Genomic DNA, 24,068 nt, shown 5'->3' with positions numbered 1-24,068 from the left:
ATTTAATTGGGGTTTTAAAAAATTGGGTTTATCAATGATTTCTGACGTCTTATCTAAAAATTTAAATGCTCGTACATTATAGAAAACTATCACGTAATGCTTGCATATCAATTAGACATAATGTGTCCCTACTCTGATTTAAATAATTTAACGAAATAAGTTATTGAATCTCCTCGCTTTATGACTTCCTTATGCGGTGCCACTCATACACACTCCAGGACATTTGAACAGGAGACAGAATTATATGTACTTTCACCACAGCAGTTTTCTGGCAAAATTACCGATGCGCCAAAGCAAGAGCGGAAGTTTTAGAATAAAGTACATTACCCTAAGTCTTTTCCATCCAGAAGGATTTTAGGTTGCGTACTACTTTATGATTTATTCGCATTTCGAACGCTATGAAGGATTTTCGCTATGCATGCATTTGAATTGAAACTGTTTTCTTTCAAACCAATGGTGAAACTTGTGAAACGACCCCTTCAGAAAAAAATTCTAATTATATAAATAAAAATCAAATTCATAAAATAGATAAGTTGATCTGTCTAGGTAAAAATTAGCCTATTTCGATACCGTAGGTCATTATGTTCCGTAAAATTACTTGTTTTTCAGGTTTTTCACTTGGAAAATTTTTAAGTTGTTGAATAGTAACTAGAACTAAGGCACCATTAGCCGTTTAGCACAGCTATTTCTTTTAAATGCTTTTTCTCATTAATTTCTTTCGCATTTTCGTGGAACATTCTTTGCACTTATGGTATTGAAACGTAAAAAACAGTACCCATTTGATTCGCGAGTTGCCTGACCGGATAGTAAACTGAGCAATCATGAGAAAAACGAAAAAAAATGATGTGAAGAGGCGATACCGGCAAGGATGCCCTCCTATCAGTAGAAAAAATGGTGTTTCTCGACTTTGGAACACCTCTTATGCATTATTGAGAGTTAGTAAAAGTTCAAACTGGACAAAGGTCAAACCAAAGGAGGAAATACTACTCTATATGGTAATATCGATATTTTTCTCCAGCATTGTCAAAGTCCTCACAGAATACATTCCTTGGTTATCATTACATAAAAGGGTATTTTTGAATTGGATTCATCCTGATTAACTAGTTATTCCTGGGTCCGGAGGTTTCTGTTATGCAGTATTTTTTTAGTGACCAGCCCATCATTTTCCATTCCGAATCAACTATTTTCGGTGAAATCCTGATAATCACTGTGTACTTACTTAAACGAAATAGCTGGTCATTGTTTAAATCACGTTTGTTTTACCATTTGGCTCGCATGCACCTGCATTATAATTATTTTTTCAAATTCCCAGTCTACGAGAAAGTAGAACATCATTTCAATGCTGAATGAGATTTCGCCATAGATTTCTCCGAAAGGAAGTTCAACCGTAAACCTTCTTAAGTGCCAAGCATGCAAGGAAGATTGATAGTCTTACATTCTCATGACGATAAATCTGTAGCATTTTATACCAGTGACATTTTGTCGCGAGCAGTATGCTTGTGGAAGCGTAATCGTGACTTCACTTCGTACCAACTTTGTGTTTGCTCATAGTAGTTTTTTAACGTATATATTCAATTTGATGAATTGAATATATACTTTAAAACGTTATAATGAGGGAATATTTCGTTTATATTATAATAAAGAACATATGTAAATCAGCAATTTGGATTAACAATTCCGTATTTGGAGTTGAAATTAATAGGGCCTTTGTAGAGTTTATTTAGCTGATAAATGTAAACGATCTATATCTTGCCTTTAAGTCGAGTCTCTTAAATTTGATCGGAAAAATAAGAATAGGAAGTGAATTTGATGAATGCACAGGTATTGCCGACGATAGGCACATTTGCCTGCAGAAATAAATATTTTTTCTAGAAGCTTAGAAAGTAACGGATGCCTGGTGGTTCGAATCAGATCGCGCAATAAGCGTGACGCCCGCAAATGACTTCCGTCTCACAATCGCTCGTACTTTTGGAAATTTTTTCGTACCTCACAACCGCAAAAACAAAAAGTTGTCCGCGGATACGGGTGACAAAAAAATAACGGCATGCTATTTCCTGGAAGACTTTCTGTCGGCACCCAATAGCGTCAATTTCTGTGGCCTACTTGGAGATTAAAATTCACTATGTTATTTACTATTATTTTGTGTGTTGAATCTACACCTCAAATCAATGGATGGTTATGGCAGTTTAAGAATGACGTAAATAATGAAATTGGAAAAAGACTGTGAAACAAATTAATGTAACCCTGTGAATCCCTGCGAGACACCCTCGGTCCAAAGGCTTTAAGTTCATGATTATTTCCAATTCCTTTTGGTACTTATTCACAAATATAAATTTGTAGGGTTTTCTCAAAAATTCAATCATGAACTGAATTGATTCCGTGATAAACGGATCCCTTTCCAAAGAATTTCCAGTCCTGGATCGTTTCTTAATTTTATTGGAATTTCGTGTTGACCGATGCACAAATTAGTCAGCAATGTTGCTTACTGTTGAATTCAAAGGCGGCATATTCTCCATGGAGTAGAACATCTTTCCATTCTATCGCTATATTATCTGCCCAGCCATGAAAAATCGATTCCATTAAATGGTGATGATGCACCGCCAGATAACTTAAGATGGCCGGCAGTGCTCGATGCGCAAGACGAGCGTAATATCTTTGGCTTCGGTTGCTGAGAGGCTTTGCAGCCTCACGGATGCGTATATAAATAGCTTCACGTGTGTCGCTCTTTCAAGCGAATCGCCGTGGGAGCTGAGCATTCAACGGCATCCTCCCACCGAGATTCGAACCCGCGATCCCGGAGGCTGCATTCCCTCGCCCCCATTCCTCCCTTCGAAAGCCACCCGGGGTCGCACTGGGAGCACTTCCTGGGGCGGCGCGGCCGCAGCGGCTCGTTTATCGCCGGTTGCGGTGGCTTGCTCTCGATTCGATGCGCCCGGGAGGAATGAAGCAGCAGAATATTGGGGTGGGATGAGATAAAGAGAGTCGCCATGAGCGCGGAATGTGTGGAAAAGAAGTAGGGAGTTGAGAGGAAGAAGACGGATGGGGATAATGGATTTTCTTTCCTCTGCATTGCTACCAACGGTGACAATTTAAGCTGCATTTAATTTAGGATAGGACTTTTTGTACGTGCATCATAATTTCCCAACGTTGTCGTTATTTTTAAAGAACGAAAATACCAATGCGCAATTTAAATCCTAAAAGATAAATGCAGTGTGAATTATGAGGAAGAAAACATTCACACAAAAATAAAAAATTATTAGACTATCGATTTGTCGAAATTGTTTTCAATTTAAATTTAAAATAAAATTTAATTTTACCTTTAATTATGTATTCATAACCACATTTCAGCGAGATTTTTCCAACTAAAAGTGAATAAAATTTGATGTCAGCCCAATTTCCACGTGAAATATAACATTTACAAAGTGAAACAGGATTGATTGTTTAAATTTAATTGGGTAGGTAGAAGATATATTTTATATTAGTCAATAGCATCGGAGATCGCATGGTAGAAGAATTTCATAGTCAATCCTTACTTGATTTTTCAGGTGGATTAGTGTTTCAATATTTCCCATCTTTTATTTTTTTATCATGAATATAAGAATCACGTAGCTTTTAGGGAGCTTGAGTCGATGTATAATGAAACATCCATAGCATTCAATATTCTGCTGCTCATGAAATTGGGTTCAGGTGCCATTTTTAGCTCCAATTTCAGCCCTCATAGTGTTAACTTCCGACTCGAATTTCTTTCTTCATTGGTCTGCGTGGGGACATCTGTGTGGTGAAATTGTTTTTTCCAGTCGTAGCTGATACTGGACTTTTTTGAGCCATAAAAGTACTGAGAATATTGTTCAATTTTAAAATGCTGAATAATTAAATTTGTCAATATTTTTTGGATTATTACATTTTTCAGAATTGACTCTCCCAACTTTCATGGCCGTGCATCAACACTGCCGACCTCTGCGTGATTTCAATTGAGGATAAATGATACTATGCAGGATTAGGAGCTGAGAAGGTGAAAGGAATACAAATGCAAGGGGATAAGAGGAAAGTAGAATATGAGGACATGTTCGCATTTACGTAATCTCAAAAAGTTTCATTTGCGGTTAAGGGATATCATTCTTCCAGCAAGGCATGTCATGTAAGACCTTGGGGTTCGGAGAACATAAAGATTTGAGAGAGGGATATCTTTATTTTGTATTGTCGTGCGTATTTAATTTTATTTTAATTCGGGATTTGAGGAGAGTGCGAGGAACATGCTAAGGCAGACGAACCGGAGCTGAGGTGGCGAAGTGCCCTCGTTACTAACTTGGTGGAGGATGGGGGGCACGCAGGCAAGGAGGAAAGAGTTGAAGTAGAGTTCGCGTGGATTTGTGCGATGCGTCGATGCATTAAGTATTGACCGCTGGGAAAGTGGGTGTTTTCTGGAGTAGGTGTCGGAAACAGAGGGGGGAGAGAGGGGACGCTGTGAGTCGAGTCGCTCCCTGAGGTTTATTTACGTCCTTGACCTTGAAGTATCCGATGCTGGCTTCTGGCGAGAGGAGTGGGGAAGATAGCTTATAATTTCAAAATTTGATTCTAAGGCCAGCCGTTGCGACCGCTACATTTTCAGATGCCAACGGAGGTCAAGCATTCTGAACATTTTTATTTCCTCGCAACCCGGGTCGTGGAGGTTTTGGTGGGCGCTTTTTGGTGACGCTCCTTGGGATAGGGGACCGTCTATTAGATTAATTGCCGAACGGCTTCAAGCACACCACTAATATTCACAGCAATCAACCCAAAAGTTGGGTTTGAAAGCTGAAGACCAAGCTCACCTCGATTGAAGCCCTATTTTGTGTGAAATTCACTCCTCAGATCAGGAATGCTCATTCATTTCACTTAGGCGCGTGCGGTTTCCCAGGGAAATTTAATTTCCGAAAAGTTACACAGCTTTACAGTGCGATTGAATTGGTCCTGGGATTGAACCTGGGACCCAATGTCAGAAGTCAAAGTCAGAAGCTTTGCTATCGCATCTCCTATTTTACACGAAGAACGTAATAATATATTTGGACGCAGTGTATGAGTATTACTTACAGAATATGCACAATACTCACTTCTAATTATTTCTCGTAAGGATTGAAATTTAATTACCTCAGTACTTGAAGTCCATAGAAACATATACGGTAAACTAACATTACCTTTTATATCTGCATAAAATATTTGCTGTATTAATTGTGAATATTGCGTGCTCTGTAAAATATTCCTAATATGAATTATCACCAAAAGTGAATATTTTCTTATTATTGTAATCAATCATATTCATTTTTATTGCTAATTTGTAAATAAATCTTAGAGTATCATGTTAGTATAAATGCGGTAATTAGTTTGGCTTGAATCGAGAAAGTAGCGTCGTTTGGTAGTTCATCATAGGTTTAATAATAATTTTAAAAGCCATTTTGTGGCATTGGGACGACTTGATTCTAGATTAAAGAGAAACAGTAAATTGAGAAAATTTCGAAGGAGTATTATTACTCCCATTTTCCAAATATTTGATCCCGTATAATTTTCCAGTTTTTGTGGAGATGAAGGACAAACTTGAAATGAAGGACAAATGAAGTTTTAGGTCTAATATGTGGGAAGCGGTAAAGCAAAAACGAATTTTTTGTTCAATCTTATGTTTATTGTGTTTGCAGCCGTAGACTATCTTCTGCTTAATTTGTTTTGTCAGATTCCTCATGAGTTTCAACCCAGGCTGGAAAATAAGCGTTTCTTTGAAAATAGTAGAGTAGATAGATGAGCCTCTAGCTCGGTCCAAATATTTCACTTGAGTTTGTTTGGATACCAAAAACCATACTGTGGTTTATGAACGAATAATTCCGTAGGACTAAATTGTGTTGTTAAATATTTGCAAGGGACAAGCTTGCTAATACATTACCTTAGTGAATCATTGTTAAATAATATAATTGACTATTTTTTGGGCCCTTGATTTTAATGTCTCATACCTCGTATAGTTTGTTTTTTGTCGAATCAGAACGCACAGGTCAAAAAAGTATTTCCATGATTAATTTCAACTCAATCATTTTTTGATATTTTAATAACTTTAGGAATAGTTTCGGAATAGCTTTATTATCTTTTTCTACGAGTACGATATAATGAACACAAATTAGTATCCGGAAATAAGCACAAATATATATTTTGTAGTTTCTTAGGGATTGAAAATTATAGTAACAATATAAATACAGGGAAAATGGATGTTTATATTTCCTTCCCGTGAAGCACACTCGAACTACGTATTCTACTTTCCCAAATAAGCAAGGGCTGAAATGGAGCACCCCAGACAACAAAAACAGTCCCATCTAATCACGGATACTCGCCCATCACCCCGTCGCTCTCGTTCTACGCCTTTCATTTGCTTTCACAAGGCATCATCAAGATGATGGTCACCCACTTGGGCGTGTGCATCTCACGTGGTCACGCCCCGGCTGCCATCTTGGTCGCCTACTGGCTGACCGATTTCCGCAAGGAAAGGGCGCACGTGAAATTCCGGCACGAATATCGCGAAATGAGTGCCCGTGCGGTTTATATCCTTGTTTTTATTGGGCGTAGGGTTTTTTTAACCATTCACCAAGAGAAAACGGCTGTCAATACATTTGCCAAAAGCGAGACACGTTCGTTGAGTTCTTTGACAGAATACAAATGGTATTGCATATCTTAAGTGAATATGGTAATTTACTTTGGGTGCTTATTTATTACAATATATATCTTGGAACTGAGGATTTATTTGATCTGTATGTTTAAACTACGTATTTATGGAACAAAAATTTTATGATTGTGACTGCTTATATTCCGTTTCGTGGAGAAATCGATTTTACGGTTGAAGAAAATTTCGAATTTTGTATTTTGCACCTGACTATATTTATTTTCTGTCTGCAGTGCGATGTCATAACTGCACCAGACACAATCGTGGGCGAAATCAGGTGGTGCTGTTGTCAACTTTTATGGCATATACAAAATTTCGGCAACCGGAGGGCATGGCATAATCAGGTAAGCTAAAAGTTGACCTTTTTAATGTATATTGGTTAAAAACAATGTTGAACAAGGAAACTGTTGCCTGATTTAAAATAAAAGTGAATAATCTAGGTAACGTAATTTATGTGCTTGAAAATTAAATTCCTCAAAATAACCCAAAGTATATTATTATGACACATTGACCACTATAGGTGTGTGTTCTTGAATATGGGACAATTTCAACCTATGAGGTATTTTATTAAAATAGAACAAATATTTTCCGCTGATCTTTGGTTTGAATCTGCTTTCCGTATACAAATGCTGACGTTGTGTCGGGGAGTGCTGTCTCTTCCAATATACGCATGGAAAAGGAGCACACACTGCTTATTAAGAAAAGTCTAACGTCACCTGCTGAAATCCGTTAAGAAGCTCTTTCGGTCAGTTGGTCGTCTCCTTTACGATTTTATGATCTCTGAGATCCACTGTTTTGGCGAGGATGCATTAATAAGTGGCTGCTATTTATATTCTCATTTTATTTAGCAGAAGAGTGTCGGTGCACAACGGTTTTTTTACTTTTGCGAAAACCTCCATTTTTAACGGTACATGGTTTTGGAAGCTTTATTTTTTAAATAAATCAATTTCAACTCCGTGACACCGGAGCTGTTTCCGAGCAGGTCGATAATTGTAACTCGAGTTGACTTCAATGGGCCTCGTAAAATATTGGCCGTCAAAAAAAAAGATGTTCTGCACCTTCTTAAAGAAAATACGCTTTAATGAAAAGGTTTTCTATCGGGTGATCTTTAATATTCGATTTATTTAAACCGAATTGATTTACCCTCTTCGATGAAATAAAACGCGCATCTGTTAACTAAGTAAACTCGGCTCTTATATTGCATAAAAAATAAACACGCCGTATGATCGCATTTGAAGTTGTAACACAACGCTAATTACCTACGGAGGTAAAACGCCTCACTCCATCAGGACGAGGATGTGTGACACTTCAGTAACACTGCTCGCCTGATGGATCGTTTCTTACCTAAGGTTTTGCGATTCATGTTATGTAGAGGACACCCTCGGCTTTTCTTTTGGTAACACTTCCGATCAAATAAAACATGAATTGAGAAATTAGCGACCAAATGTTCATCAGTGGAACGAAGTGAGAATAATAAATCCATTTCTACATTTTAATTTATCAGTGAAACCACAGCTGACATTTTTTAATCGATTTTCTTCATTTTTTAAGTCTTGTACGTGAGAAAAAGAAATGGGAAGAAGAAATCTTCCTGGAAGTACAAATCCATAATTTAAGTCTAGAATGTTTGCAGCTGAGATGAAATAATTAACGTGGGCATATTAAACCACTTAGGAAATAGTTTCACATGCCTTGGATAATATCTGATTACTTATTAGGCTCTCTTCGAGATTGGATGAATGAGTAAGGAGCAAATTAAAAAATAATAATTTCTGTACATGCTGCTATATTTTGAGTTTTTTGTGAGATGTCTAGACCCTAATTATCTACTAAAATTCAAAAGATGAAAACGAATCTTCGAAGGATGAATTTTACGAAGAGATAATGATATAATATGATTTGCGGTTGACCTCTTTTGTTTTTGTTGACCTCGTTAATTTTAGAAAAATCTCTAACGCCGCCTTCCAGTCGAATTAAAATGATTGCTTGACAAATTATCTCTTATCGTGCGTAATTGTAAAGGACCTTGGGAATGGCTAACGGGAAAATCTTTGGCGTAGAAATCAGTTAGCATCGACCAAGCTTTGAATATTCGTGTGCTTTCCCGCGTAAAGATTTGCCGTTCTCACCCCCTCCCCTCCTCTTGGGATGCCATGGGAACGGGAGATGGTTTTGGTTGCCCCACCCGAGGCCTTTGAAGGCGTCTAAGCCCTCCGCGCCCACGAGGAAGCCGGTTGGATCTAAATCGTGGCGCTCTTTTCTGGATGAAATGGCCCCAGCCGCTGTTGTTGCTTGGCAAAAGAAAACACTATTGAATGAGACCCAAGGTCGTAACGGAGACTTGACCGAGCGCGCGCGAGAGAGTCGGCCTTTCGAGGGAGACGAGAAGATGAGAGAGAGCTGCTGCAGCTGAGAGGAGAAGTAAGAGGCGGAAGGAGCGTTCCTCTCTTCGAGCCAAGGAGGGGAAACGTTGGGAGGCGAATGGAGGACTGCGGTGAGGAGGGTAGTCAGAGAAGGGGGAGATGACGAGGGTGGGTGGCGTGGAAAAGGGGTTGTGTGGCATAAAGGGAGACATAGTGGGATGGGGGAGGGTGAGGGGCCTCGGGGGTCGCAACACCGTTGGCTTGACTTTAAAGAGGAAATTCGCGATGCCCCAATGGCTTATAGCACCACCTTACGCGGGTTGGCACACCCCATCATCCCCTCCATCATCCCCTCCATCATCCCCTCCATCATCCCCTCCATCATCCCCATGGTTTTGTGGAGCGGAAAAAAGTCTTCGATCCATCTCGAATCAGTGCAACCTCTCGCTAATACCGTTGCTCTTGGAAAGACCATCGATGAAACCCATTCGTTATACATGGGTCGAATGGCAGCATTTTATGTACATGTGAACATGATGTCTACTAAAAATAACCGTAAATAAATCATTACAAATTTAGTAGTTTGGATGACCTTGGCTATGATCAAAAGTCGTCAATGTAATATAAATGGATCGTTACAAAATCTTTGAAAAACCAAATTTTACGTTTTCCATGCCCACTTAGTAGCAGTGAAGTATTGCATTGTTATTTTTTTATTTCGTCAGCTATTTCAATTTATATTGATACCAAATCATGTTTTAAACTAATTGAGAGCATTGATATTTATTATTTATTGAGGCAGTGAGAAAATATTATTTTCGATAAGATGCATAGTTTAAATTGCCCCCATTAAAATTTCATAAACGAGGAAGGCTTGAATAATGGAGCAATTTCATTTTGTGATATGGAATTCACCCAAAGGAGAATGGGCAACCATACGCAATACTCCTCTTTATCGTAGGATCTCAAATTTACCAGCCACAAGTAATATTTTAAAATACTTCCCTCTATCTCTCGTGCTCCTGTTTCTTAGAGCAAATGCCTCCTAATTTAAGTTAAGACCTTCCTTTGAAACCAACATTTTATTAACTATTTTTATACACAAATTTGGAAGCGCGTTAGCCCCGAGTGAAATCTAAATTTTCCTTAAATTCTCATCCAGAGGAATATGATGACTATTAAATTTTTATGAAACAGGATATCCACAGATTTATGCCTAATGTTTAGTCTGGTAAACAGTTTTCCACCGATTCGGTGCAAATTCTCCGAGTGAGATGTGACCTGGGATGATTGAAGGCGTCACTTTGTGGAAGCGATTCGTATTGGAAAAGAAAATACTTTGTTTGTCCACGTACGCTTTTAGTAAGCACGACCTAGGTTTCGACTCACAAAGTCATCTTTCAGTTACTACGGATAATGATGAATTTTAAGTCGAAACCTAGATCGTGCTAAATAAAAACGTGTATGGAAGAACAAAGTATTTTCTTTTCCAGAGATGTGGCCCTATTCTAACCTGTGCCTCATCTGCTCTTCTGTCACTAAATCGTAATTTGGCTTGTGTCCTCCGACCCGGTGTGGAATACTTTGCCACTGGGTCGTGGTTCATGCCAGTAGGGTTTTGTTATATTGTATGCTATTCCAATGGGAAAAATTTTGCTTGCTGTTACAAAATATTTTTATATTATATTTCGCAAGGATGATTAATTTCGGTTGTCACCATCCTTTTGCGTCAATTAATGTGATTGAATAGATCGAGAATTTGAATGGTTATCTTTTCCTACGAAAGTTGCTTTCAAAATTTGTTTCCTAATTTACATCGGTGTCATATTATTCTCTGGTTAGGGAGGTTTTGCTTCATTTCTATCCAATTCCGAGTTTTAATTTATTCTTGCCTCGGTGTTTATAAGCGTCATTGCTTCAGTGTGAATAGTATTTACACAGCTCATTCTGTCCACAGGTGACATGTACCTTCGCTCATTCTCACCTTACACAAACCTCTTTTAGTTCACCACTTCATTCATTCTCTGCTTGAGAGCGTCACTTGTTGAAAATTGTGGTCTGGAGTTCTGTTGAAATCATCTTTTCTAAACTCCCGTCCTTGTTTAACATTGCCAGTTCCTTTCCGTGAATGCATGACTCACAGACTGAATAAATGACTGCCTTTCATTTTCATATTTATTCTCCTACGAATTTGCTGATGAGTCAAATTCTCATGAAATAAATTCATCAGATTCCCCTTCGTGTGGATAATTAGATATCTATTTGTATGCATCAACTAGGATGGAAAACTCAAGCAATAGATATTTCTATTATTTAATTACATAAATCAGAGGTATATTCTCTGTAGAGTCAGTGCTAATGCATTATTACAAGTGCGGCTAAATATGATAGAAAAATATATTCTTAAGTTCAAAACGTTCTGATTTTATGTGTGAAGACAAAAAAGGATGGGTTTTCTTCAAATGATGCAATTATAGTTACTATTTCTTTGTACCAAGTTCTTTTAGGTTCATAAATATCTTTCCAGAATTCTTAGTAACTAGCGTTGCTAATGAAAACTCAGGATTAAGTATCTTTTCTTCGACACGTAAGAATAAATTAACGTAAGACAATGGCTGAATCTTTATCCAACTAGCAATATACGTGCGTGACTGACTTCTGGTTAGAATTAGCCGTATATCGAGCTAAGGTTTACCGTGGCAACAATAAAATCCCCAAGTCTCATAATCCATATAACCTTATATTATCCTAATAACACCGCCCCCATAAGCAATTCTTGACTCCCTAGATTGAAACTGGCTTCGTGCTGTGCTGAATGTAGTCGAAGCCGGGTGGTCCACTTCCAGGGCCGCTTGCTTGCCTGCTAAGACGAGGAGAGGGGGGCGAAGAGGACGAGCGGTGTGGTTCCAAAGCTGGATCTCCTCTCGGTCCCCCTCCACCTTCACACCGCCTCCCCCCTCCTCCCAACCTCTTCTCCATCGAGTTCAATGACACCGTCAAAGAAACGCCCGAGTGTGGCGGAGATTTCAACGGGCGAATGTAGTGGAGGAGACTTTAACAGACGAATGGGCAAGATGCGATCCCTAGCAGCCGTTTTAAATGGGCGAAAGGGAGACTTATAATAGGAGGAATGGAGTAGAGCTGGGGAATTGGGTGGGTTCTACGGACGACGGTAGGAAAAGGAAGATTGGATTGTAATGAGTAGTAGAGACAATGACGGAAGGGTGACTTCAGGAATTAGAGCTGCTTGAAAGATTGGGAAGGTGTAAGTGGATGTAGTGCCGATTGAAAAGGAAAGAAAGAATTATTGTGGGGTATAAAGCAGAATGATAGCATGGTATATATTGGTCAGAATAAGTATAATTGTCAGTAAAGGTTCTTGAAACAAAATTTCTATGAAGTTTGGAGGAGAAATGTAGTTTTGACATACAACAGCTTGGAAAATTTATTGTTGTTGTTGTTAAAAAACTGAAGAGGTTCTCCCTTCTTCTATGAAAGTTTCAAGCTATATTTCAAGCAATACTGGAGTAGGTAGTTGCCTTACGGTTCCAAAAACCAACTATATTTTGGATAAAAATCAATTAAATTGGGTGGCCAGGTTCTATGGCCATTTCCCCTTTTCCAACTTCAAATTTTGACGGTAAAAAGGCTATTATGATTTTTTTAGACAGCTATTTATCTCTTTAGTGTTGTCCTTCTTCACTAATTACACAACATGAATTGGCTTTATTTTTTAATAAATTATCATTCGCTCCTTTAGCTTGTTTTAATGTTATATTCCTTATATGTTTTAAAGAGTAAGTGTAGCCCAGTGGGTAGAGCGCTGGATTAACCTTGGATTTGGATTATTAAGAGGGCCAAGTTTGATTCTGGGAAACGGCTTTGGGTCCATCCTCAGATTCACATAGTATTTATGATATTTCGGGTACCAAATCTTAATGTGAAACCATAGGGGACACGAGGAAAGGAGCTAGCCTCACCCTGATGTGTGAATTTCAGTTGCCGTTGGGCTTTATATTTTATTTTATTTATTTATTTATCGACTTAATTGGGCTAGTTTACTAATAGTCCCTTCTTCCACCTAACCCTACATTACAGATATTTGACGACAATCACATACAACCAAGCCCTAGATGGAGGGAAATCCACCTAGGTGGGAATCGAACCCACGACCTCTGGGTTGGTAGGCGAGGACGTTACCCCGCCGCCACCGAGGCCGGCGAACCTTACCGAAACTCACCAAACCGACCCTCGGATTGATTACTGTGGTTTGGTACAATTAAATAATTAATTTAATTGCACAGCTTTGAATGAGTATTTCCAATGAGGCACCCAGAGAAACCGTGAGGAACGGCTACCTTATTATTATAATTGGGTGTAACTTGTTAATATTCATTAGAAGGAGCAGGGTACTGACTAAATATTGCTCCTCTATTGCCTCTAAGGAAGTTCGATTTGGATAAAATTTTTGAAAGATTTATGATGAAAAACTGAGGACTAATTATTGCGGGTTGAATTATGAATGCTATAAATCAGTACTGTTATTCATCGCTATACTTGGTATTTTACTAATTATTTAAGCCACGTTTATTCATTGCTAAATCACTTTTAAATTCTACAGAGTTTCAATGAATCCAGCCCAATCTCAATTTTGAAGGAAGTAAGCAGGAGAAAGAAAATGAAAATTAGAAATAATGACCTTGTATTTGATGAAAGATAAGAATGAGCGTTATGTATTTTTTGAGTACGAAAATACTGACTTCCACAGACCATAACATTTTTTTCGAAGACGGCGTATTATGCGGCGAATTATTTACCCGCTAGCGCTGCTCGAAACATGCTTGTGTTTGCACACTTGCATGTGTTCGTTGTTTGCTTTCAAAGCCCATCCCTTGCTAGAAACCCCAATGGATATGCACACATCAGAAAAGAAATGAAACTTGAGGTTCTTATACAAACAGGCTTCATGCTGCGGCTTGGCAAGTGTAACAATTGTTCAATGCATTACCACATGATTTTTCAGCTTGCTAGTAGAATAGGGATTTACCAAAATAAAAAATTTCAGTTTTGTATCTGTATGAAAACGGGTTTAATGGGACCAGGTCACCCGGCTGACGCTCACTTTCCAAGCGTTCATGTGTCAAACGAGTTCTTCGTGGCTCATAAGTTTTTATGCCGGCTACCCGCTTGACTGGCAGATGTATTTTCAAAGTCAAAGGAATTAAAATGCTGTTGAAGTTTATGTCCTTTCTCGGAGACAGAAATCTTGAGTGGCCTGAGAAAAGCCGGATGCGTGCCTACTTGTACCTGAATGCCTCTTTACGTCATCGTCCTTGTCTCCCATGAATATGATTACGGTTGCCTCGCCATGGTCACAGAGCCTCCTCTTACGCAGCGAGATCAATGCGAGACTTCGGTTATAATTCTCATCTCAATATTCTTGCTGAAGTACCAAAATCCGACTGTGAAATATGTTATAATTTTTTTACAGAAATATATTGTAAATTCTCAGAAATATCATATTGCATGTTATATGTAAGTGAAATGGAGAAGGGACTTACATTTCTCATTTCATTTCAATAGACATGGGATAGGGATGATATGGTGTATTGATAGTTGGGCTTGAAGTTTTGAATGATTAAACCACAAGTATTTTTTGTTATAGGCACCCACAAAGAAGCATTAATGATAGTAATTTCAAGAGGGTGCTTGGCGAGCTGGTTAAACTGGCAAATAATGCATTCGTCGGGTAACGTAGCGTCGGTGGTTCGAAGCCATCGTCGTTCAGAGGTTTTTCTTAATGCCTTTCTCGGATCCAGGACCTGATTCTGTCTTGAGAGTCTCTTAAGGAAAAGTGCCTCATGTCATTCATAGAAAATCACTAAGTGATTCCTTTAGTTTGTAAATGGTTATAGTCATGGGCCTGATTATAAACTGTGTACTTTAAAAATTAAGCTAAAGGTCGTTCATGTAGAAATGCTGGTGGTTCTTACTTATCAAATATGAGATCAAAAGGAAAGAAGAAATATTGCGACTATCAATCAGAAGTCAGCGTTGAAATGTCCAAGAAACAGGAACCAGGAATGAGGTGAAAATAATAAAATGAATATGAGGCTACGAGGACGTGGTTGTTTTAGGAGTTGAAGTGAAAGAGAGAGGAAGAAGGGATGAGGAAAGAAGGCAAACTCAGCTGTGAAGATTGGAGGAAGGAGCGAGGTGGGGTCGGCAAGGTGGAAGCAAGTGCTCATTAAGGAGTTGATTTATGTGTTGCTCGTCACGCATTCCACGGTTGAGCAAAGACAAGTCGAAATCAGGCCTAATGCGGGGCACATTTAAATTTTAAGTCGCTTTCCCATGACCGGATTGAAGAACCTCCAGGTGATTAAGCTCTATCAAATAATTCCTAGAAAATTTTCAAAGGTCTTTTTTGGACAATACACTCCACAGTTGAAAAATAGGGATGGCCTACATAGACTACAATCCAAAAAACTATGAGAGGAAAGTTAATTACGTTCGGTCGGCGCTTTCTGACGTGAGCTGCAGATCAGCAGACGGTGGAATCTAATCTCACCCTGTTTTTCAGTGTAACAGTTGCCTGTAAAATGAAACCTAATGAGATTTTCTTCGATGAAATAGGTGCAGTAAAATGTACATGTAAAAATAAAACATTCTATCTTTTGAACCTCTATTCAAAGCCATGAACGAATGAATGTCCAGAAGTGTGGAAAGGAGCGTTGTATTCATTACCTTGAAAAATAAATCGTGCTCATTGAGCATATCATCAGTTACAAAATCATTGGAATCTAAAAAAATAAGGTAATATAGCGTGAGTATTATGTGGCATAAGTAAGTTCACATCAAGCGTAAAAGAGCAGAGAAAAACTTCCCAACTTGTATATTGACTGCAAGCGCGAAAGAGAGTTTTGTTTCAAGGTGACATATGGATATAAGAAAAGCAGCTAGTTTAAAGACTAAATTCAAATATTAAACATTTTTCTAAGTCCCGAAGTGAGAGCAGTTGTTACACTCTTTGAGGAGTTTTGTGGTGAATTTGCGCATCAATTTTCAACGAACAATATGTCATAAGTGTTCACCCATCTGCCTGTCGCAGTTTGTTGAAGCACTTCCCCAATAGAGACGAATATGAAATTTGACATGGAGATTAATCTTAGTACCTCCTGTACGCGTAATATTTTTTCCTTCAATTTTACAAATTATTACGTTAAGCGCATGGTTTTCCAAGCTGACGGAGCAAAAAACTCAGTATTTGCTTAAATTAGTTTTTGGAGCCTTTCCTGCGATTATTTTTCACCTTTGAGTTCCGCTATTTTTAAATAAAGCAGTGTATTTGTTGATCCAAGAGTGTAAGCCGTGACCATATTTAATATTTTTCTCTTTGATGTTTTTTCCTAAGCATGCCATTAATACCATTATGATAGCAACCGTACAAGACTTGACGTTGAAGCAGAAGAACTAAATGCTGTTAAATACCACACTAGAATACAATAAGAAAAATATTTTGGGAAAGCTCATAAAAAACTTAAATAAATCTTGCTTCGATTCTTTACAATGGTAAAGGAAGAAATGGCTCTAGTCATTTCTCCGTTATTTGTTGATTCGCAACTGTTTTCCCGTCGGCCTCTGAGTTTGAATACAGAATTGTAATAGCAGCTGTGTCGTCGTTTTCAAGATTTCAGCAGGAGTTAACACAGTTATTTAATTTAATATTTTGTGTTATCTGTGCAATGCACCATCATGGTGTTTACTATATTCGTTTCAGGTATATGTTGCATGGAACGCCTGTTGTCTATTTTCTGCATATTTTCCGTGGAAGTCTTTTGCTTAGGGGATATTTAATGTTTCATACCTTCATAAAGTTATCATATGTATGTATTGTTCAGTGATTATATAAATTCCTCGTAGAAAAAAGAGGAAAAGAACAAAATAATCATCAAAATTTTGTTAGTAATTTTATAATTATATCATTTTAATAACATAAGAGGGTCATCCGGAAAGTAGTACCCGTTCGTGAAATAAAGACACAAAAGTAAATATTAACAAACATAAAAAATTTTATTTGAAAGAGGATACTTTAAACTACTTCTCAACATAATCTCCAAGCAAATTAAGGCATTTGTCATAACGTGTGACAAGTTTCTGTATTCCTGCTGCATAGTCCTTCGCCGCCAGCTCATTGAGATACGCGAGGGACCCATCTTGCACAAATTTTTGCATAATGCAGATGGTGTTTAACAATTTCATGAACAATTGTTCGAGAAACATTGGGAAAATGCTCACAGATGTCATCAATTGTGACGCGCCGATCGTTCCTCACGAATTCGTCAACTGAGCTCACCAGTTGGTCTGTAATGACAGACGGTCTCCCCGAACGCTCATCGTCGTGTGTGTTCCCCCTCCCCATGTTGAAGTTGCGACACCACCGCCGAACAGACGACTCGTCCATTACATTGTCTCCATACACCTCCTTTAATTGGCGATGAATATCACATGGGCGAACGTTTCTTGCATTGAGGAATTTAATCACTGCCCTCACTTCACAACTGGCGGCGTTCTCAATTTTTTTAAACATTGTAAACAATCACAGAAACAACACAGGCAATGCTAGCGTCACGCAACTTGGCTCAGAGAAGGCAGACAAGCCACTGAAGCTATCTGACCTCGTCCAGCGGCTACTCGCGTCGTCAGCACTTCATGCGGCACGAACGGGTACTACTTTCCGGATGACCCTCGTATAATTGAGATTACCAATAATATGGAAAACATTTCCAGTGCCTCTCGTGTCTACATAGACGTACTTACATTTAAGCCCTCACGAACTTAGGTATCGTTTTATGTTATAAAAACAAGCCGTAGAAGAATCATAGCCTTCAGTTTTTTACTCGAAATCGTTACTTCACCAGCTACTCGACTGAAAAAAACAGGAAACTTTGGAATATGCTTCAAACCTGATTAAAATTCGAAATAATTGGCTTTCTATTAACAAGGTATTGTCTCCAACATGAACCAGCATGTTGCTTCATCAAAATTACTGGTTGAATATAATGCATTGGGTCGGGTGGTGTGAGGATAGAAGTTAACGTGTCTTGAAAGCGGTCATGGGCAGAGATTTACACTCAGGGATCGAGCTAAAATTACTCGTAGCAGGGCTTAGTGGTTTTAATAAGGGAGGAAGCCTCACGCAAGGGCGTAGATTTCCGTGTAATGGCTTCTCCCAAGTTCTGCCCACGTCATCCACTGCACACCTACCAATCTTTAAAGAGTAGAAACCTCTTCCATATTCCTTCAAACGCACCTTGCTGCCGAAGCGTCAACCTATAATAATTCAATGGATGGATATTCTTAAAGACGGGATATCGAACTTTGTCTTGAAATAGTTTGAAAGAGGTGCGAAAATTCTATATTGTCATTACCTTGTTGGATTTTACAGATTGATTGTAAAATAAACTAATTCCCATATATTTACTGAAGGACAGCATCTGAACGGAGTTAATTAATATCAACCAATGCAATTTTAGTTTTTCATCAAATACCATGCCTAAAGAATTTTCATTCAACCTTTATTAATTTTATAGGTTTATACTCGTATGTATCCGATGGATTAATCTGGATCTTGGATCTGGATTAATGGATGGATCTTGAGACGCAGTGGATTTGTTAGGAGAGTATTAGAAGGGAAAGTAGAAGAGAAGGCCTTGCGAGGAAGGTCAAGAAACAAATAGTTACGTAGGCAAAGTAAAAAAGGGAAGGCCTAATTATGGGATGTTTTATTGGAGAGGGAAGAGTTCGAAGGATGCAATCAACCAACCTTCGGGCTGAATTGCAGCTGATGAAGCGAATCATTTTTCATTTGGATCGTTGAGCGCCACTTGAAGTTCAGAATAAAACAGCTTCTTTCTTTTAACAGCAAGGTAATTCAAGACATGAAATCCTGCGGTCCAGGAATAAATCATTATATTGTCCATCCATCGCGGGCATGAGATCAAGGATTTGTTTGCGAAGATGAGATCAAATATTTTTTTGCGTAGAGAAAGAAAGACCATCTGGCGGTGGGAACGTCCTAATTCTTCTCCCAATTGCTTATAAGAGGCTTTTTGTTTTGGAAAAGGCGGGTGTGCATGGCAAAGTCAAAAGGTCAGGGTGTGTTGTGAGAAGCGATTCTCACTCGCTCTCACCGGAAATCCTCTCAATAATGGGTGTGTTCCCTCCGTCAAAAAGTTAAAAGACTCTGAAACTTCTCTCTTGGAGTTTATCTGTGTCACAAAAAAAACCTTTATTATATGCACTGTTTCCTTTTCGGCAGATAATTGAAGGTGGACATAAACAAACTGCTAAAATTTCTATAATTAGTCTAAATGCTTTTCAGATGCCAAAAAGACAAGTTTTGCATGTAAATGCAAACGCTGTCAGAGGAAGAGAAACATTTGCCGATAGAAATGTTCCTCTTCAAAGCATTACCTTTTTGGGCAAAAAATAGGGATTTTTTAATTAATGAACAGCATAAAATATAACACATAATCGAGATCTCAGTAAGTAAGAATTGCCATTATCAAGACTCAACTTGGCGGTCCATGCGATAAATTAAATAAATCTACCTAATATTGCTAATTGCTGTTTCAGTCCTTTATGCTCTTACTTATTAATTATATACCATGAATTAATGTTTATTTAAAATCAAGCGAAATATTCAGTTAGCAACTTAAAAACCTAACCGTAACATCTTCTAGTTTAAACAGTGTTTAAATTGGAAGCTACTGATTCCTACAAGAGGATCCATTTGGCAGATGCACACCGTTTCTACATGAAATTATAAGTTCGTATATCTTCATTTCTTTTGTAAGACCCACATCTTATTCTCCATTCTTGGATTAACCTGAACTCCAAAAGACAACAAAAGATAAAATTGAATTTACGAGGTAAAATCGCCTCAGGCTGTTAATCCAGCGCGATTTTAGCTCTCGGTACTCACACCCAACACCTGGAAATGATGACTGTATCTCCTGGAAAACTAGCTAAGATGAACGGATTCATTTAGTTAATGCAGGGAAGCCAATTCCGATCTCCGGCACGTGTGTATTATCGAGTGCCTGCACATGTACGACAGGAAGCTCAAGAGGCCCAGTCGATTTCCTTGAAAGGGTGACATAAGAGGTAATCGCTCAGCATCGGTAACGGGAAGTACTGGTCGGGGGAGGATTCAGGGAAGGGGAAGAGCGGCCTCAGGGAGGGAGGAGAGAAAGGTTGAAGGGGAGATGAGAAACGGCGTGGGGGGGACAAGGGGTGGAGGACCCGCGGGGGAGGGAGGTTACGATAGGTAAGGGGCGGGGAGAGGAACGAATTGCGTCCCTGTCCGCAAAAGTCTTAACGTTTCCAGTTGCCCTCGAGAGGGTGGAGACCTCAAGAAGGTGGAGAGGGTGAGTGAGAGGTGCGTGTTCTCAAAACTTCAAAACGAAGCATCGATTCAGTCATTAGACATCCTCGAACCGGATCCACGTACGAGTTTGCGGCAAATTATCTTGAATTTCACATATTTTCGGTGATTCGATTTGAACTAATTAAACATGAGTTTTAATCATACTAATATGAGAGTCTGAATCAATCATTGAATGGTCATTAACCGAGCACTTGAGCTTCACTGTCATAGGGCACCGAAGTTTTCTTGCAATCCAGGGGAGTTATTATGCTACCAAATTTTATATTGGATGGTCGGCCACCGGGATAAAATGTGAGAGATAGACATCGTCACTGACTGAATCGAGGTTTCGTTCATTCCGCCCGTGATAGTACGACTTCGTGCACGAGACTTTTATATAATCTAACATGTATTCAAGTATAAGTGTAGACTAATAATTTGGGAGATATGGTTGGTGTCCTAATACTACCGGGGAGCAGCCACACACCATTGCGGAGGGTCTATTGTGTAGCTGTAAATGTAGCCGTGAACGAAAGCTCAACTGCCGAAGTCTCCCGAGAAAAGCAAGTTTCTACTGTACCAAGGATCTGCTACCTCTTGGAAAGTTAGGTTTTTACTAGATCCAGCTCTTTTACCGTCGAATCCCACCTAGCGCGATACTAAAAACCCTATTACCAAACCTTAAAATACTTCCAGCTAAATATATTTCCTATTTCGCTTTACGTCGTCCAAAATTTTAAATACTTTTCTCTCTGCCTCGCTCATCTGGAAAAAAGAAGGTTGTTGGTATTAATTCGAAGATGAAGAAAAAAGTACGAAATGCAGAAGATGTATATGATGAAGATTCTCCTAAATGCAGAAGCTCTTAAGAGGTAACAAATGTTGAAGACCACAGAATGAGGAGTGATGATTTTTCTTGGTGTCTGCCTTGTCATTCATTCTACCTTTCTATTTGTAGCGGGATGGATCAAATGTTGTGCCTAATTATGACCTTAATACTTCTGAAGTCCGCTATATTTATTAACTTTATTAAGATGGTGTCATCAATCTTTGAAGATTTGCTTACCCTCTACGAGTAATCACGCTCGTGTATGAGTTGAAAGGTTCACTTTCAGCCAAAGTGATAGTTACAGATTCATCCTAGTGATAAATAGAGATATAATTGGGATTTCGCCCTAGTAATAAATCATCCAGGTTCTAAATCGCAATGATCTCACTCCGTGCTCCGTTATCAATTGAAATTTTGTCTATGTAGGAATATTATTAGGGTGAGTAGAAATCAAATCATATTAGAATGGTTTGTGAATAGGAGACTTATAGCTGCCAACGTATGTTTGTCATAAATCGTCTAGATTAGCTTTGTTTTGCGTCTAAGTAGCTTTTTTCTAATTTTCTCATTCATAATTACGTTATTTGAATGAGACTTTTCCATGCTTGGAGGAAAAAAATCACTCATGAAGCTATGTAGCGTGGAAACACTCTCCATTGCTCTACTCCAGGATTGTAAATTCGAACTTCATCTCGGAGGTGTGAGTACGTATTGTTTTGTTTGAGTGGTTTCTGAAAGTGGAGTATTCTAAATTGGAGTCTTTTGAAAAGGCCATTGCGATTGAGTTACCAATAGTCCTCCTACACAGCTATTTTATTTCCATCCACTTCACTTTATGCCACCCAACCCCGCCTGTATTTCGTTTCCTTTGAGGCCAATCCCTGAGAAGAAATAGATGCGCTCTACACTTTCACTGAAGAACTCGATCCCAACATAAATATTACTTTCTAAAATGGGAAAAAATTGAAAAGCGAACGTGCACATAACGATCCGGCGGGAACGTTAACTGCGAAGAGGTCCCTTTCGCGGGAGCTTCGGGCACACCTTTCGGTTCCCTCATATTCCTTTTATTTTCAATCCCCCCCCTCTCTCTCTCACTCTGCATCGATATATCTTCCCGCGGACTCGTGAGAAACCGCTCGCGGAAATGTGATGCAACGCTCCTTCGCCCATCCCAGAGTCGCTTCCGAGCCAGCTATCGGTGAGCTGCCAAAGAAAAAGAAAAGCACCCGGCCCCGGAATACTTTGCGATGCTTCTAGGTCTCTTTTCCCACCCGTTTTAATGAAATTCGTGCGTTGTCTTTGCTAGTAATTATACGTCTTTAAGATGCCAAGGTTCGTGATTCGATGCGGGGAAAGCGGGATGAAATGCGGACATTTTCGGCGATACGGGGAGGTGCTGGTTGGGCCCTAGATAGTCAAGAGACTGCTTCGGTGCGCGTGATGGGTTGCTCAGTGGTTTCAGTGGGAACTTCTTCCTTCATTCGTTCCGCCTCCGACGCTTCCTGCAAAATTACGCCATTATTTTGATCCGCATAACGCAGCAATTCACAGAGATAAGAGGCTTCCCAGTTTATGCATCAATTTAGTGTCACCCAAATTGGAAAGATGTATTCGTAACTGCCTCCGGTAAGGAAACTCCTCTTCCATATAATTGAGAGTTACTCAAATGGAAAGGTGGTGAAGCACCACATTATCGCGGATTCGTAATCGAGCAGTTCTGATAATAAATACCGGACGACTTTTATTCGAAATGTATTACTTTATCGCATAGCCACTTAATTATACCCATCTCAGAAACCGATGTCTCTGTAAGACTGTCGTCCTTTGATGCTACCATTTTATATGGCTTTTCTCATTATCTAGCTTGATTCAATTATCCCGGTCTAGGTTCATGTAAAATGAACCTCCGTAGTTGATGGAAAAAGCAAAATGGTGTAATTTACGCTAATTTTAACTGATGGGCATTGGATTTCTGTGTCTACGGAGGTTACGCGATGTTCTTTATGGCGGTTTGGTAAATCTTCGGTTGATATATGTAAATGACACCGTCACAAACGCCAATACCAGATCACACAAGCTTATTCATGATGCTCATGCTTAGGCTGATTTTATGTTTTAATCATTTAGTCTCTTAATAGTATATGATTAGGGGCTCCAAAAACCTTTAGAACCAAATGATTATAGCCGATGTAAGGGAATGGAATCCGCAGCTAATATCAATGCCTGGTCAAGTTTATGATAGACCTTGGTCCAAAATACTTCACAGACTACACACGGAATCATTTAACGGTAAAATTTCTTAATATAAACGTGACCCACCGAATTACGGATTTTTCCCATTCCGCTCCGGGCTTAGTTATCTTGGCTTTCAAAATGATTGGGAGCCTAAGCTATACTTGCATCTTTGGCATATATCTCTAAGATCGCTCAAATCTGAAGGAACTTGAACGAAACTAATAGGTTTGATTGGTTTAATTATTTATCAGCAAGCATGAATTTATTTTATTTTCCAACATTGACGTTATCGGTTTTTTAGGCATCTTACAACTGCCATCATAGTTTTCCTGAAAGTTTCCAGTTTTCCTTCGGTTTTCTTCTCGGACATGTAGAAGATTGCTACCTCCCGCAGTATAGTCACTTTCAGGATCATGCTTACAAATAAGATGAATGGGTTACTAGCTTTACTTCTTCATTAATGAGGAAATAATATCCCTTAACCGTCAAATTCTTTGGTTGTAGGTTGTTTTAGTTTTTATGAGAGAATGT

General features: G+C 38.9%; 1 protein-coding gene across 1 annotated transcript in view; it reads right to left on the bottom strand.

Moving 5' to 3' along the window:
• The window catches only part of LOC139694713 (uncharacterized), a 95,756-nt gene that overhangs the window by 18,174 nt on the left and 53,514 nt on the right, over positions 1-24,068 (bottom strand). The gene's annotated exons all lie outside the window — the stretch shown is intronic.

The sequence above is a fragment of the Hetaerina americana genome, unplaced genomic scaffold, assembly GCF_022747635.1.
Source record: "Hetaerina americana unplaced genomic scaffold, ioHetAmer1.1.p SCAF_53, whole genome shotgun sequence".
Taxonomy (NCBI): Eukaryota; Metazoa; Arthropoda; class Insecta; order Odonata; family Calopterygidae; genus Hetaerina; species Hetaerina americana.
The sequence above is the reverse complement of the archived record's forward strand: the minus strand, read 5'-3'. Positions and strand labels throughout refer to the sequence as shown.